Raw genomic sequence first — 15834 nt, 5'->3', positions numbered from 1 at the left:
TAAAAGGTGATAAAGTACAAGATTTTTGTTATTGTTCAGCTCACATCTGGAGTCAAGTCCAGCCTTTGTCTGGCACGCCAAGTCAATAGCCTCACTCTATATTCTGCTTGCATCTTTACCTTTCTTGAGCTTATTCTGTCTGACTTGATACTGCTGGGCGTTGTAGAGACAGGAGGAACTGTGTGCAGAAGAGAGCGCCCTGGTTTGCGGTGGGAAGCTGGTGTGAGGAATTAAAGCTCCTGTTGTGACAGAGATGACAACAAAAGCAGAAAGCTTCCTCGTGCGGAAGGAAAGCCCGTCAACTGAGACATTCAGAGATGATACACCGGTATTGAACAGTGACTGTCACACTCATTTCCAAAGTGCCATTATGGCAGCACAGGTCAGGCTTTTGAAGCTTCCTTGCCAAAGGCTGCCTGGCAAGGTTTCTTCCCACCACTGCAGCTGACTGGCAGGATTTGTTTCCACCTACGCTTTAGCATAACGGGCACAGCGAAGAGTAAACAAATCCTCTTCAGTGCCCTCCCTTCCCATTCCAAAATCCTGGGGATTTTGTGTGCCCACTGCACGTAACAAGGAAAATCAACTCGAGGTTCCCTGTGGCAGGGGCCATCAGAGCCATACTCTCTGTCAGGCTCTGGGAGCTGCCTGCATTACAGCATACTTTCCCCACCATTTAACATCATCACTGCAACCTCCCACTGCCGTCACCCATCTCCAAAGGGCTGTTATTGCCCAGTCTTCAGATGCTGGTATAAGCAAATAGCTCAAGCTGAGAAGTCTGGTATTGGTACATTACAGGAAAATCTCTCAACCTTAAAATTGCTTATGGTAAAAAGCCCCAGTGTACAGATATCACTGTCTAACACACCAAACCACCTCAGGAGTTTAGGAATAAACGTGGCATACACTGATGTGAATGTTTATGGGGTGAGGGAAGACTGGCACAAAATACAAAGAAGCTGTGTTTGAAGGAAATGCATCTTAACATAAAGGTATTCTAATCTTTACCCTTCAGTATTTAAGTCAGTGCAGCCATTATTAAAGCAATTAAAATGCAATTACTTTTTCATCTTTATTTCAGTTCTTGGATAATTAAAGCTGCTTTACATCAAGGGTGATCCATAAAGGAAGGCATTTTGCATGTGAAAAGCTGCAAAGGGTGGAAGACTTTGGGGTATCAGCAGTGAGCAGCAAGCAACTGAGATTGTTAATGCTACAGTAAGCTGCCTCCTTTTGCATCTCTATGGGATCATGGAAAGAGGCCACTTGCTGGATTTCTGTGCTCTGTCTTGATTAAATGGCTGTTTCAATTTGATATTCACTCCTTTCATACTTGTAATCACTTTAAGATTTTCATTTTATAGTATTCACTTATTTAACTGCTTGTTTCCTGCCAAGTCTAAAAAAAGAAAGGCTTTTCCCTCCCTTCTCCTTGCTGCAATAAAGGCAAGAGTTTACACAAAATTACTTCTATATTTAAAGTCTCCTGATGTAAATCTCTGATCTCTTTAAATAGTCAGAGCTAGTAGATATTGCAAATAAGTGCTGGAGTGAAAGAGCCTGAAGCTGTTGGGGGAGGCTGACAATTGCTGCAAGCACACGGGCAGGCTGATGGTTGTCCCTGGGGCATGGGGAGGCTTGCGGCACCCCTGGGACCTGAGTGGGTGCCACCTCTCCCTTAATCTTCTGGAGGATTTTGGGGATTGCTGTGAGCCCTTTTCAGGTGTGTGCAGCCTGTGAGGCACCTGTGCCACCCCCAAGCTCCTGCAGTGCTGTGGGGTTGGGAATGAGAGAGCAGAGGCTGCTGGAGGCTCTGTCATGGGCACTTCTCCAGGGATGCAGGAAGAAGAAAGCTCTTCCCGTGGGGCTGCAGTGATTGATTGCCAGGCTGCCAACAGCCGAAAAACAAACCTGTTTTGGCTCCTCATCACCCGAATTGAATATCATCTGCCTTGTATCTTCGCCAAGGTAATGGAAGAAGAAATACAGTCTGAATGTGCTAGAAAGGACAAAACCCTCTTAGGTTTTAATTTTATTGTTAGAGACTAAGGAAACCAACATATTCTCAGGCGTTTGCTGGACTAGTTAGCTTTATCTCACTCATTTGTTAACACGTTTTTATTGATGTTGAGGGTGTAGCTTAAAGAGAGTGTGCAGTAGGAAAGTTAGAATTCATCTGTGGGGAGATGCCTTAGAAAGAGGATCAAAAATAGTGATCAAATGCCTGTGGCACTGCCTGTTTGCCAACGGGATCTGCCATCACTGTCCCCTTAGCAAAGCCAGTGAAATACTTTTGGGATTTTCAGAGGTGGCAGTGTTGAACCATCTGAGAAATTGGTATGGAAGGATTAGATGGCAGCTTCCTGTGGCCAGCCCTGACCCTAAGCATCTCAGCCAAGGTAAACTCCAGGGTCACCACTAGAAATGATGCCTGCAGACACAAATGTCATTGTTCAGCTCAGATTGGACATACAGTTTCAGACTACAGCCTAATAGCAGGGCAAGACCCATCCAGCTAATCTCACCTATCCGGGAATTGCACTGTGATGTGAGCTGGGTTTAATTGCTCTATTTTAGGTAAAAATAGCTTTTGATGTGCTGAGGAACCCTGTGATTTGTGAATCCAGTCCTACAGAAACGTATTATGAACCACTTCTGCTTTTTTGCTCTCCAGAGCGCACTGGTTTTAGCACATACCCTCAGAGGGCACAGGGAAGGGCAGCAAGACTGGCTGATTAGCAGGCTTGCAGAAAATCAAATTGGTCCTAAAACTTGGCTGGCTGCAAAACATTCTCAAAGGAAAAGGCAGCTGTGGTGTGGCTCTACCATAGCGAATCCACAGGCAGAGGGGACTAAAGTCTGCTTTTGCCTACACTCAGTTGCAGTGCTGCAGTGTGAGTTTTGTTGGACCAATCCCTCGTGTACATGGGTTCAACAGTCTAACAGGGTGGTGGAGAAACTACTACCCAAAGAAAAACCTCTGTTTTATTAATCTATATACTAGGTCAAAAGTGAAAGACAATCAGCTAAGAAAAAGTAAAGTTGTAAGCCTGTGGGACTTTTGAATGTCATGGATCTGTTTGGGACCTGGATCTGTTTAGGATTTGTATCTGATTGCTAATAGACTGCCAGGATCTGGTCAGTCCATGGCACAAAGCTGGCCCAAGGTCCAGGACTGTGTAACTGCAGGGGTCTGCTTTCTAGATTTTCCTCACTATCAAAAGTCTTTTTCTTTCTTTCTAAATAAACATACTCAGAAGATGATACAAAGAGCAGTGAGTGGCAGGACTGTAGGTTGTGAGCCTCCTGCTTCTTGCTTAAGTTATAGTGAAAAGAATGATGAAATGAAGGACAGATACTGTGAGGGGAGATCTAAAATCTATAGTAAGAGTAGTTCAGCTAAAAATGCTGGAATCCAAAGGCTCCTTGCAGTGTGTGGAGTTTTTATGTTCAAAAAGCAGTAGTGTTTTTGATGATGTCTGAGGTCTGAAAAACCTTCCCTATCTTTTGTATGGATTTTCTTTAGACTTCTAAAATCTCAGTGATGATGAATCAATCCTATCTGAGCAGCTCTGTAAAAATCTCACGTCCTTTCCTGTATGTTTCACATATCATTCCCCTTTTCAATCAATAGAACAAAAGCCAACTTCAATCTTCATTCATAATTGGTACAAAAAACAAGCCTGAAGTTTGAAAAGAAAGTTTTAATCATACTTCCTTAAGCCAACATCTTCTCCCCATTATATCTGTTTTCTGACCAGGTTTGGTAATAAGAGGGTCCTGGTGGCCATGAGTTCTCATGGGGCTTCTGACACCGCTGGAAAGAGCACCAGCCTTGCCTTTCATCATGTCATAACAAAAACCTCATAAGGGTGTGAGTGACTGGAGACCTTCTGAGTTGGAAGTGTTGTATGACCAGTCAAAATCTGGAGCTGTCATCCAAGCTGGTTCTCCAGAAGCAACATCACCTCTTGGTCAGAGAAGACTTAGTCTTCTGTTTCATACCACTTTGCTCTCCTCAGCCTCTTTCTAGTTGTACAGAGTGGCTTGGGGCTTTGTTACATCAGACTCCAGGAATACCTAACCTGAGCTTTATACCATATATAGATCACCTGCTTAGGCAATTTCATGGCCATCGCTAGTGGTAAGAGCAATATTTGAATCCCTGTGGTATTTCAGGGGTGTTTGGACTTGAGGGATGGAGTCTTAGGATTTTCATGGCTCTTTCTGGCACTGCAAGCATCATGAAGTATGGCCACCCTATAGCAGCTCCAGCTCAGTGTGATCTCAGGGTCATTCATAACCATTAATAAATTGCCCAAACTTTCTGCACAGTGGAGGTTTGACTTTGCTGTGATTTTTCAGTCAGGGAGGAAACTTAAAGAGCAGCTGGAGGACAATATGCAGATGTTCATTTGACTGAGTTACACAGTGATGGGAGCCCAGTCTTGTAACCCAGGAGCCAGCATGCCCACAGCCCTCTGTGCTCAGAAGTCAGAGGAACAGAAAAGGAGACTGTGTGGGTAACAACAGTATGTCACTGCTGCAGGGACATTGGGAGCTTTAGGGGAGAACTAGAGCAAAGCTTGGCTTTTCCTGCGTGTTAAAATTATGGCTACCTGACTCCTTTACTTGCTTCTCTTAGACCTGCTGGCCGAGGTGCAGGATAGCCACACAAATTACAGTCATCATAGACAACTCCTTGCCTGGCTTTACAGTGAAACAAGGCTTTACCCTGCTTGGTTTTACAGTGAAACCATAATTCTGTCCTCTATATCACAGTCACTGCAGGGCACGATGCTCCTTGAGGTGACAGAGCCGGGCATGACATTTCTTTCCAGACTGCCATGCCCTGGCCTGGCTGTACTGCAATGAGAATAAGCAATCACAGGAAGGTGGAAAAATACCTGCCAAGTCATTTGGTTTCCATAGAAGTGGTCCCCTCCCAGCTGACTCCTCTGCAGAAGTTTTCTCTAAACACGTATTCATGCAGCTTGCAGCCAATTCTACTTGCTTTCCATACTGCAGTTTCTCCTGTCCTTGAATTTGATCGAACCAAGCCGTAATCGGCATGGTATTCAGGGCTTGGAAGATAGTGTTTCATGAGCCGTGTTCTGACAAATTAGAAGAGTTTACCCTTCTAATTACCTCACCCTTCACCCCCAGCCCCAAACATACAGCAAGGCCTGGGCTTGACCTCGGGAGCTGCTGAGATTTTATTATCACAGATTGATTTCTGGGCAACACCTCAGGGTATTTGCTGGCATAAACATTGCTACAATGGCACAGGCTGTTTGTTTACATCAGTAGGAGGAAAAGAGCCCTTATTACTGAAATTCTGCCTTCTTCCCTCAAGCTTCTCCCCGGGAGCCAGCACGTAGGCAATATTGATACCTGCTTTTTTAATTTAGGACCAATTGTTATATATAGATGAATGTGAGGATGCATAAACAATACACCGCTTTGCTGCACGGCTTGTTTATTCCAGACCTCATTGGCATGCACAGCACACAGGCAAACCGAAAGCTTCTCTGGATGAGTATTGTCAGATAACTTGCCAGGTTGCTCCCTAGAGAAAATCATCAGGCACACAGAGCTGGAGTTTGTAAGGTCCTTTTATTTCGTCTTTTCAATGCACTCTGTGCTAGTACAGCAAAGTTCAGGCTGAATCAGCACTCCCATTAAAATTCCTTATTTTCAGGAATTCATAAGCTGTGGGTGAGTGGAGGGAGAGCAGGATGTGACTGCGCGAGAGCGGCGCTCCGGGATGAAGTTGTTCTCACAAAATGTTGAATAGCACACAAAACCAGAATGACAAATGCTCGTTGCATAAAGCAGTCGTGCTGGGTGGCTGTCAGAAGGTGGGCACTGGGGACATCACGCTGCTACATTCAGAGCATTTGGCCGTCTGTGGAGACACCCGCCTGCCTGCGCCCCATCATCCCTCGGCTCTGAAACATGGGCAGGGGTGTTTGCAATTCAGAGGGCTTCTGGGTTCCAACGGGACACAAATGCCTGGACAGCTTGTTTGCTGTGGAGCTTATCATGGCACATGATGTATTCTGCTTAAATAGATTATGAAAGGCCCAATTCTCCCATTAATTGCAAAATTCTCAAGAACTTCATTATGAGCAGGCCTTAAATGTACAGTTTACAGCCTGAATCACTTGATATGCCATATGCCATTTCCTAAATCTAATACTGTGAACAAACCCACTCCTAAGTGCTTTATGATGAACTAAATTTACAGCTGATACCAAACACTATTCAATTCTTTCTTACTGCCTTACTGCTGGGAAGTGTCTTCTGCATTTTTTCTATGGAAGTACTTGGTTCAGTCTGGTGAAATAAGGAGTGAAACGGGCTGGATTTAAAAATGTTGGAGAAGAAACTCTGACCTGCTCTTAGTGTGAGGGCAGCCTTGGTGTTTTCTGAAGAAAATGGAGAATGGCAATCAACCCCTCTGTCTCTGCCCAGCTCGCAGGATATTGGTTTGTGTAAAGACCGTATATTAAATTTACATTACCTTTATAGTTTATAGCAATGCCTAACTGGCTACCTAATGCATGGAAGCACTCCCAGCATTCAGATGCTGGTATGGCCCATGATTTTGGAAGCTAATGTAAGCATAAAGGAGTTTCCTCAGTTGACTGCATGGTATTTGGTATAGTTTCAGAATAGCGAGAGCCTACCTCTTCTCCCAGCATCTAGGGGTGACAAGGGAACTCACTACTGACTGGATTTTGTTTGTTTTTGGGGAAAGGAGAACAAAAGATAGTTTGTTAAATGAGACTTTCTTGAGTTGTCTGCTGGAATTGTTTTTTTTTTTTGTTAGAAAGTAATTGCCAAGTTCAAGCTGCAATTATAATATAAGCATGGTAGGAATAAATGTTGATGGATAGCTGATGTAAATTTAGATGAATGACCTGCTTGACCATAAAAACAAGGTGTCCTGGTTAATGGGCAGGAAAGGCTTGGAAAAATGAATATGTAAAATACATTGAGTGAAGTATAAGAGCCAAGTTAAATGCAATAATGTTTTGGACCTACTTTCCTCTGTATGGTGGCCATCAATATGCTGTGGTCCTGCACCGTCAGCCTCAGGGGAGGAGGGTGCAAGTGAATTTAGTAGCAAGGATGACCTAACTTATGCATTGTTTTCCGATGCATATGCATGAGTAGTGCTTGGAGGGGCTAGTCAATAGGGAGAACAGGCATATTGGCTGCTTTGTGGTTTGTCTTTTTTCAAACCCACAAACTCTGTGTTTAAGTTTGTCAGCCAGGCTTTTAGGCTCTCTCCATAGTCAGCAGAACCAGATAAGCTGCCTTTATGGGAAACGATTCAAGTTGCTCCTGTCTTTCCTCATTCTTCTTGTCTCAGAGCCCCTAACCAGATTAGTGGGAGGAAATTAAATCATTCCCAAGAGCTGGCCAGGTGTTCCTGCCCGCCCCAGATCTCTCTGGCAGGCAACCAAAGCCCTTGTAGGAAGAGAGGGAGATGCTAGTTGGAGTGTTACCATGTCAAACAGTACTGGCTGTCACACAGAGCTACTGACAAACAAGTCATTCTAGGTTGGAACAACCTGTTAGATCAGTGGCTTTGCCCCTGCCCACGGCAAAACAGGCTCACTTGCCTTGCTATGTGCTGAAGACACTTGTGTAATCTCTATTTCCACTATTTTAAGCAAGTTTCCCTCTTCAGAAAGTGCCTGGGGTGGTATGATGAGAGCATCCAATAGCGACACAAATTAACCGTTAATGACAGAAATACACAACACTTTAACACTTTTTTCTTCTCTCAAAATGCCTATACCCTTTCAGACGATGAGCAGTTCCCTGGAGGAGCCCCCACACAGCCAGTGTCACAGTGGCTCTTACACTGGCAACACTGCATGGCTGAAAACCTCCCACCGCACTGGGACAAACAATGTTCAGACCCGGGAGGACTCAGTAAGTGGAGCTCAAAAGGTTGACGGTGGGAATAAATGTATTTTGGATGTAATAGGTTCATCAGCCTTAAGTTAGCCCCACAGCAGCAAGGGAGAGTGCCAGGAATGCTGCAGGGCAGCGGGGCTCCACACATCTCCTGCCTTATAACAGGCCATTGCTTACAGCTACCACAGACAGTCACTTTCTCCAGGCTGACTTTACTCAAGGGTGTTGCTTGCTATGAAGCTGTTTGTCTCCTTTAAACAGCTTGGAGCAAACCCCAGGATTTCTGGGTGTCACCCATTGCTACAGCCCCCAGGCAGTGGTCCCACTTTGGACAGTGTTGGGGGACCCAGCCTGGCCTCTGTTGATTGAGGGGGTGCAGGGCTCTGAGGAGCAAGGGGAATGTGAGTAGAGCTTGGATTTTAAAAGCTTATATTATCAAAGTATATTATTTAAAACATATGTTATTAAAAGCTTTTAATAATTAGTAAATGGGGGAAGGAAATTAGCGTTGGAAGGTGTCTGTTTGGTTGAGCACTGCAGAAAGGTGCCAGCCAAGGACCAGGGGTCCCTCCTTCTCTCAAGTACTTTGGTTTCAATGGCCCCATCACAAACATGGGTATTTTTCACATGTGTATTGGGCAGCGTACACAGAGGGTGCCAACATGGGACAGAGTATGCCAGGAGCCCTTACTCCTCTGAACAGTGGCGAGGGATATGGTAAGGCCAAAGACTATGGTGGGTTCAGCTGGCGGTGTCACCAGTACCCTGGTAGTGGCTTCCTGGTACCCATGGAGCAGAACAGAGCCGTGGTGGGTCCCTCATCAGAGCCCAGGTACCAGGGAAAAAACATTCATCTGTGCTGGCAGGTGCTCCAGGGACCGGCTGGATGAGGCTGAGCCCCTGGCAGAGGGGTGAGCTGAGGGCTGGTGCAATCATGCTCCAAAATGGCTTTGGGAAAGATGCTTAACATGAGGTGAGGGGCTTGAAAAATTGCTTGAGCTGTGCGGTCAGCCCTGGCACATCTCTTCAACGAGAACCATCTTTTCTGCTGGGATAATCTATCATACTTGAAACCTTCTGAAAGGCTGTATCTTTCCCCCTAACCGTCTTTATCATTTTAATTTAAAAGCTTTTTAAAATTATCACCCAAATAAATGATAAGTAGTAACAGGGTAAACTGCTCTGAGCTCTCCATTAGTGCAAACAATGCAAAGTGACTGTGCTCTATTTACAGAAAATTAATGAAAGTAAAAAAGATGAACTACGTGTCACTCTAGTGATCGTAAGTTGTTTTTCATGCAAGGAGGTTTGCAGCTTTATACATTCAATTCTGGGACAAAAGAAACATCTCTGAAATATTAATAGTCGCAATATATGATTGCATGTGAAGGGAATAGAAATAACGTTTATTTTATTTAATGAAGACTAATGAAGTTGTTCTGGTCTTTCCATTACAGTTTCAACAAGTTTTTCTAATCAAGAAATCCTACTATTTGAAGGCTAATTTTTCATTTGAAACTTCTGAAATGCCAGCAGAACAGTGAAACGCAAAGGCAATGTTGTTGGATTTGAGAACATTTCCAGTTCTAATGGGCAATTAATGCATTTCAGAGCTTTTGTTTTGTTTTTGATGGAAAGAAAAAAACTCAGGCTGTTATGGAAAAGTTTGGTTTTTCGTCATGGTGCTTTGTCTAGAGACAAACATGGCAGATACTCTGCAATAGACTTATCCACAGCTGGATGGGAAAGGGATCCTGAAAGGGATCAGGGCATGATACCATGCAGTTTAAGATAAAGGACACAGTGCTGAGTGACGGAGAGAAGGAAAGAGGTAACCACTGAAACCAACTCTTCTGGGGACAGCAGCATCAGCATAGACAGCCTTTGAAAAGTGCCTTCAGCTCTTGAAGCCTGGTTACATATATTGGTAATCAAATAGGACCAGAATATTTTGGGGGTATTCAGTCTCATAAAGGAGCGTGGCTATACAGCCCCACATGTCTTTGGGATGATGCAAAGGGAGGCCATGGATCTCACCAATTACATGTATGGCTGGTTACAGAGGAGAAGGGCTCTGACTGTCCCTTTGGTGTTGTGGACGCCTAGACTAACGCATAGGCAGGACAGAGAGCCTGAGGCAGGAGTGAGGAAGCTCCTTAAACGGGGAGAACAATTTAAACCTCCCTCTCATCTACTTCCTAGGCAAATGAGCTAGCAACAGAAACATGAAGGGAGAAAAGACTGCTTTACCCTTTTATTGCCACCTGCAGCTGTGTTTCCAAAACCCCTGCAGGAATGCCAATGCAGGTACTGATAAAGGTCTGATAAAGGACTGATAAAGGTCTCTGTCTAGGTGGACCTGCCTCATATCCCTCTGTCAGCTGCTGGGTTTCAGATCATGCATTGCAGAACTGCTTCTAGAAGAAAAAAAAAAACATGGAGTAGTTGCACAGAATTTTGTTTTCTTACTTTCTGTCATATATATCTTAGGCTGTGTTGGTGCTGCTACATAAATCTGCTGTCTAACACCTTCTCATAGCATTAATAGGGTTGTTGAGCCTTCAACATTTTTCACACCTGACAGTTTCTTAGAATGCATCAATTATTTTCCTACCTGTGTTCACAGTTTGTTGTCATTTGTAAAAAGAAAAAAGAAAAAAGAAAAGAAAGGATTGAGTTTACTTTTTATTTAAACAGAAGAACTAAGGTCCTTCATAGCCTTTATATAAGCACAAATGTGTTAACTACCAAAGCTGATGGTGAAATCTGAACTGGTGAACTGCCATTTTCAGGCCAGCAGGCGTGAAGCAGAAGCAGGACAAGAAAGTCATACTGAAAATAAGATGAGAAAGAAATCATTACCTGTTAGTGCCTTTTCTAGCTGCATTGATGCATCAAAGCACATGTAAACACCCACAGATACACATGGAAAAGATTTCTGACCTGTATTGTTTCATTGATATAAATTATTGGGTAAATTTTGGGGGGTAAAATTTCCCAATTATTTGGGTAAAATTACCCAGTTTATTCGGTAAATTTCTTCAGTATCATTTATCTTGGGCTGAGAAACAACTGGCTTCTCCCATTCCTTCTGTCCTCCCTTAGTAATTCAGGTTTATTTTTGCCACCTGGCTTATGCCCCAGGCCCCCCTGCCTCAGTTTCTCTTCATGCCCTGCTCTCACTGGACTCCACCTCTCCTCCAGCTTAAGACTGGAATGATGCCCCAGAGGTGGCAGGCTGGGGAGAACTTTACGGCATCTTCTGATGCCACTGATGCTTCTGGATCAGTGCCATGCCATGCAATGGCACACAGGTTCTTGGCATACGGTGTTGAGGAGCCCTGAGGTCATATTAGCCTTGAAAAAGGAAAAAAAAAGGGCTTTTTCCCTGGTGTACTTTGTGTTTTCCCGCAGCAGTGTCATCCACACATTTACTTGACTTCTTTCTTGCCCTTACACACATAAAATAAGAAAGCTGACAATTTTAATATGTATAGACTTTTCTGCCTAATTGAGATTAACATAGACAGTTAATGTATTAGCACAGGAGCTGAACCTTGGTGCCTTACAGGAATTGCTCATCTATTTGCAGGGTCAGGTTCTGATTAGTTATTTTAACACTTGCATATTTGCAGTGCAATGTCATGGGATAGATGTACTCATGCTGTCCTGCCCTTCACAGCGTGCACAGGCAGAGGACACCCCCCCCCCATGTGTACATGCACATGCACATGCACATACACCCCACCGCATCTTCTGTCTCTGATTTACAGGCTTTGCCATACTCTTTGGTGGGCATCACACATCCTTGTGTGATTAGGAAAAAATATGATGCAGCAACCTGGCCTTAAGGAGCCCCTGACCCCTCCTCATGCCTGCATGGATGACCTGAGATGCTGCTGCCTTCCGGGTAATATGGAGCAATGAAATTGCTTCAGAAGAAGTAGGCAGTACATTAAATTTGTAGTGGATCAACCACCAGTAACTTGATCAGGTCCCCTCCACCCATGCCTCTGCCATCCCCAGAAGCACAGTGTGATGGCTGGAAGACCTGTCCCACTGACTGAACCCTTTAAAGAGCAGAAGTGGATTTTCTTAGGTTTTTTTTTGTGTGCTTTTCATGCGTTGTCAGGGACTGACAGGCTCTAGGAATGTGTCGGGACCACGAAAAGCAGAGCAGGGAGAGAAGGGAAGAGCAGTAAAGTGACCTCTTGACTATACCCCAACCCTGCTCTCCTCCAGTACCTGTTTCACCTAGCTGGATGCTTCGAGGAGATACCCAATCCTGTGTGAGCACTGAGCTTTGCCTGAAGACGAAAGCCAGAGGTGGCTGGATGCTGCTCACCCAGCCCTGCAAGAGGTAAATCTGGAAGAGGCAGTAACCCATTGAACCCTGCTGCTCCCTTGTATTTCCCAACAGGTAGCTCTGTCTTCTTCTCTTTCTCCTTCTCCTTCTTTGACCTCAGTTTTGGGGGTGTATAGGACTCTGCTGGCTCTTCTCATCACAGTGTATAAAAGCTCAAATCCCATTTCCAGTGGAAGCAAACCCAACACATAACAGAAACTGTTGGGACTGGGATTTGGCACCTGGGGGAGTGGGACCCATCTGTGGCTCCAGCCGCATGGCTGCTCTCTGGAGCTCAGCACACAGCTGGGCTGTGGGCACAGAGCAGGCAGGATGAGGAGAGGGGAAAAATCACCCAGGGAAATTATTTACGTGACTTTGATTTCTGCACAAATCTTGCCCTAAAAAGGGCACAGCTGTCACTCCATTTGTCAACATCAGCAAGTAATTATGTAAAGAAAAACATCATTGTACTTTTGACTTTGATGCTTGCTGTATCGGCCAGAGACCGATAGATGGAACACTTGGATTACTCGAGTTAAAGGCACAGTGCGAATGTGCAAAACTGGAAGGGCTCCTCTGGCTTCAGCTAAGCTGGTTATTTTTTTCTCCTAATAATAGAGTGAGAATTGAGAAAGAGAGAGAAAAGTAGCAGCGGAAAAAACAGCTCCTCTTTGTTGAATAGACAGTTTAATTTATCCCTGAGCACAATGTACCTGAAGAATGATAAGAAACAACTTTGATATCATGCTAAATAAATAAAAAAAGGGCTTACATAACCTAATTTTCTCTGGTTTTACAGCAGTTTTTATTTTATCAGCTTTCATTTAACCAGAGCAAAATTAATAAGACGAGAAAGCAGGGTTACCTGGGATGCTATGGGAGTTCTTAAACAGAAAGTGTCTATAAGCTAATTATTTTGTGTGCAGGTCGCTGTGTGGCAGTTCAGGAGGGCTGGCCCACAGGAGAAGCTGATGTTGGGTGCATGACACTGAAAGCTGGGAACCCAGGTCCCCAGGCTGGAGCTCGCCCCCAGATCAAGTGGCTCCACATGTACCACCTTGCATCAGCACTGGGCTGGTTGGGTGCTTGGGCTTGGCAGGCAGCCATAAGTGTCTTGGAGGTGGGGAGAATTCTTTATGGAGAGGAGAAATCATAAAATCATAGAATAGCTAGGGTTGGAAAGGACCTTAAGATCATCAAGTTCCAACCCCCCTGCCATGGGCAGGGACACCTCACACTCAACCATGTCACCCAAGGCTCTGTTCAACCTGGTCTTGAACACCGCAACAGATGGAGCATTCACAACTTCCCTGGGCAACACATTCCAGTGCCTCACCACCCTTACAGTAAAGAACTTCTTCCTAATATCCAATCTAAACTTCCCCTGTTTAAGTTTTAACCCGTTACCCCTTGTCCTGTCACTACAGTCTCTAATGAACAGTCGCTCCCCAGCATCCCTATAGGCCCCTTTCAGATACTGGAAGGCTGCTATGAGGTCTCCACGCAGCCTTCTCTTCTCCAGGCTCAACAGCCCCAACTTTCTCAGCCTGTCTTCATAGGGGAGGTGCTCCAGTCCCCTGATCATCCTCATGGCCCTTCTCTGGACTTGTTCCAACAGTTCCATGTCCTTTTTATGTTGAGGACACCAGAACTGCACACAGTACTCCAAGTGAGGTCTCACCAGAGAAGAATAGAGGGGCAGCATCACCTCCTTGGACCTGCTGGTCACGCTCCTTTTGATGTCCATGTGTGGGTCTGCCACGCTGAGTGCAAGCTCAGTGTTCCCAAGCATTGCAACACCCCCAAGATTTCAGAGGCAGTTGAGTAAAACACATTCTTTACTCTGTGTGAGCACAAAAAGCCCCTCAGTTTGTAATTTCCTCCCATCCCCTCACTCCCATTCCCCAAGAATAAGAGCTAAGGAGAAAAGAAAGTAAAAGGTTAAATAAACAATTATATATATTTTTTTCCAGATTTTGATTCTGCTTGATTTAGAGATGAACCAGAATTACAACTACAAATCGAGGATATGATGTCAGCTACTTTGCTTCCCTTCCTCATATCATCCAGCATTCACAAGTGGGAACACAGAACCCATCAGTATGTCACCAGCTGATGGTGGCTTCAGGCATGCCTTTAGCTTTTTAGGCTTTGGGTACGTATTAATATCAGTCCGGAAGGAATGGAGGAGCTGAGGGTTTAAATGTAAACCTTCCCATTTTAAAGAAAAAAGCAGTGGTAGGTGATTTTGTTATTATTTCTTCTCTCCTGTTGCATCGCGAAGGAGAGAGCAAGTTGAGGAGGCTCATTTACAGCACTTTCAATTTTGAGAAGTACAATTCACATTAATCCATTAAAAGTAGGGGGTGTCAGTGCCTGTCTGACTAGCCGGTGAGGGCAAGGGGGAATTACATCAGTGAAGAACCTCAGCCTTCAAAGCTGCCATGAGTGGTACTGCAGCAGCGTCTTGTGCAATAAATGTTTCTGAGAGGCTTAAAACACCCTCTACAGCTGGGGCTGTTTGGCTGCCTCACAGGTCCTGCTTTTCTGCCCTTGGGCTGAGCTTAAAGGCTTCTGGTAATGAGAAGACTTGATGCTGGCCCAGCCCAGGAGCTGGCTCACCCTCCCAACAGTGATGCCCGTCTGCCAGGCACTGGTCCCAGGGCATAAATAACTCTCACGACTGGTCCCAGGGCATAAATAGCTCGCAACGGTCTGATGTGGAACTAAGCCTCCTACTTTACATGCATTGTATCCCTGCTGCTGGAAGTAAACTTGTACATGCAAATTGTACATCAGTAAACAGTGACAAATGTGGCCTGATTCCTCGGGCATTAGGCATTTACATTGGTACTTTTTGTCCTTTGGAAGTGCAAAACATGGAATGGGAAAATAAATTAGCTAGCATTAGGGGTTATTTCACTTGGACTTTTATCTTTTTTACGAAAGGAAGAAACTCCATGGTTGTGCAGCACGTTAAAAAATGCTAGCTGTAAAGTGACAATGTGTGCTTTTGGCTTGCTTCCTGCAGTTGTTTACTGCTTTCATGCCACTTAAATAATGATAAAAGTTGTGTGTGCACGGTTCAGCAAGTCATTATTATAGTTCTCTCTCTGGCCCATGGTGTGCCAGTTTCATGCTTGTCCTACAGTGCCGAGTGACATACAGACAGGGGCTGCAGGAAGACATTCACTGTGTAGTCCTGATAACAGGCCAAGGACACCTCTAACACAAAACATGTCTGAGAGGTCGACCGAAACAGGGGGGTCATGCTTCATGCTAGAGCTGTGCTGCAATACAACCACTACTGCCGATTTACCCTCACTGTACCAACAGGCTTCATACCATAAGGAAGGTAATACAGGAGTATAGCAAGCCGCAGATACCCCTTTGAACTAGATTGGTGTACAGAAATATATTGCAGATGGTATTTACTTAAAAGACAGGTAAATTTTTATTTTTGTGTCAGTTTGGAATAAACCTAATTAAAAGCTAAGCAGAGGGGTTTTCCTCTTCACTTAAAATATTACAATTAGCGGCAACATCTG

General features: G+C 44.6%; 1 long non-coding RNA gene across 3 annotated transcripts in view; it reads left to right on the top strand.

Moving 5' to 3' along the window:
• The window catches only part of LOC133270953 (uncharacterized), a 42331-nt gene that overhangs the window by 19537 nt on the left and 6960 nt on the right, over nt 1-15834 (top strand). The window contains exon 4 of one of the 3 annotated variants that reach the window (XR_009743972.1): nt 167-1448. The exons of 1 other annotated variant lie outside the window; for it this stretch is intronic. This is a non-coding gene — a long non-coding RNA (uncharacterized LOC133270953). Of the gene's footprint in view, nt 1-166; nt 1449-15834 lie in introns of those variants that run through there. One more of the 3 variants, XR_009743971.1, reaches the window with a different exon arrangement.

This window comes from Pezoporus flaviventris, unplaced genomic scaffold (genome assembly GCF_033815535.1).
Source record: "Pezoporus flaviventris isolate CSIRO_AGI_PZ_B2104156 unplaced genomic scaffold, CSIRO_AGI_Pfla_v1 ptg000023l, whole genome shotgun sequence".
Taxonomy (NCBI): Eukaryota; Metazoa; Chordata; class Aves; order Psittaciformes; family Psittacidae; genus Pezoporus; species Pezoporus flaviventris.
Note: the sequence above shows the minus strand (reverse complement) of the source record. Positions and strands in the feature narration are given on the sequence as shown.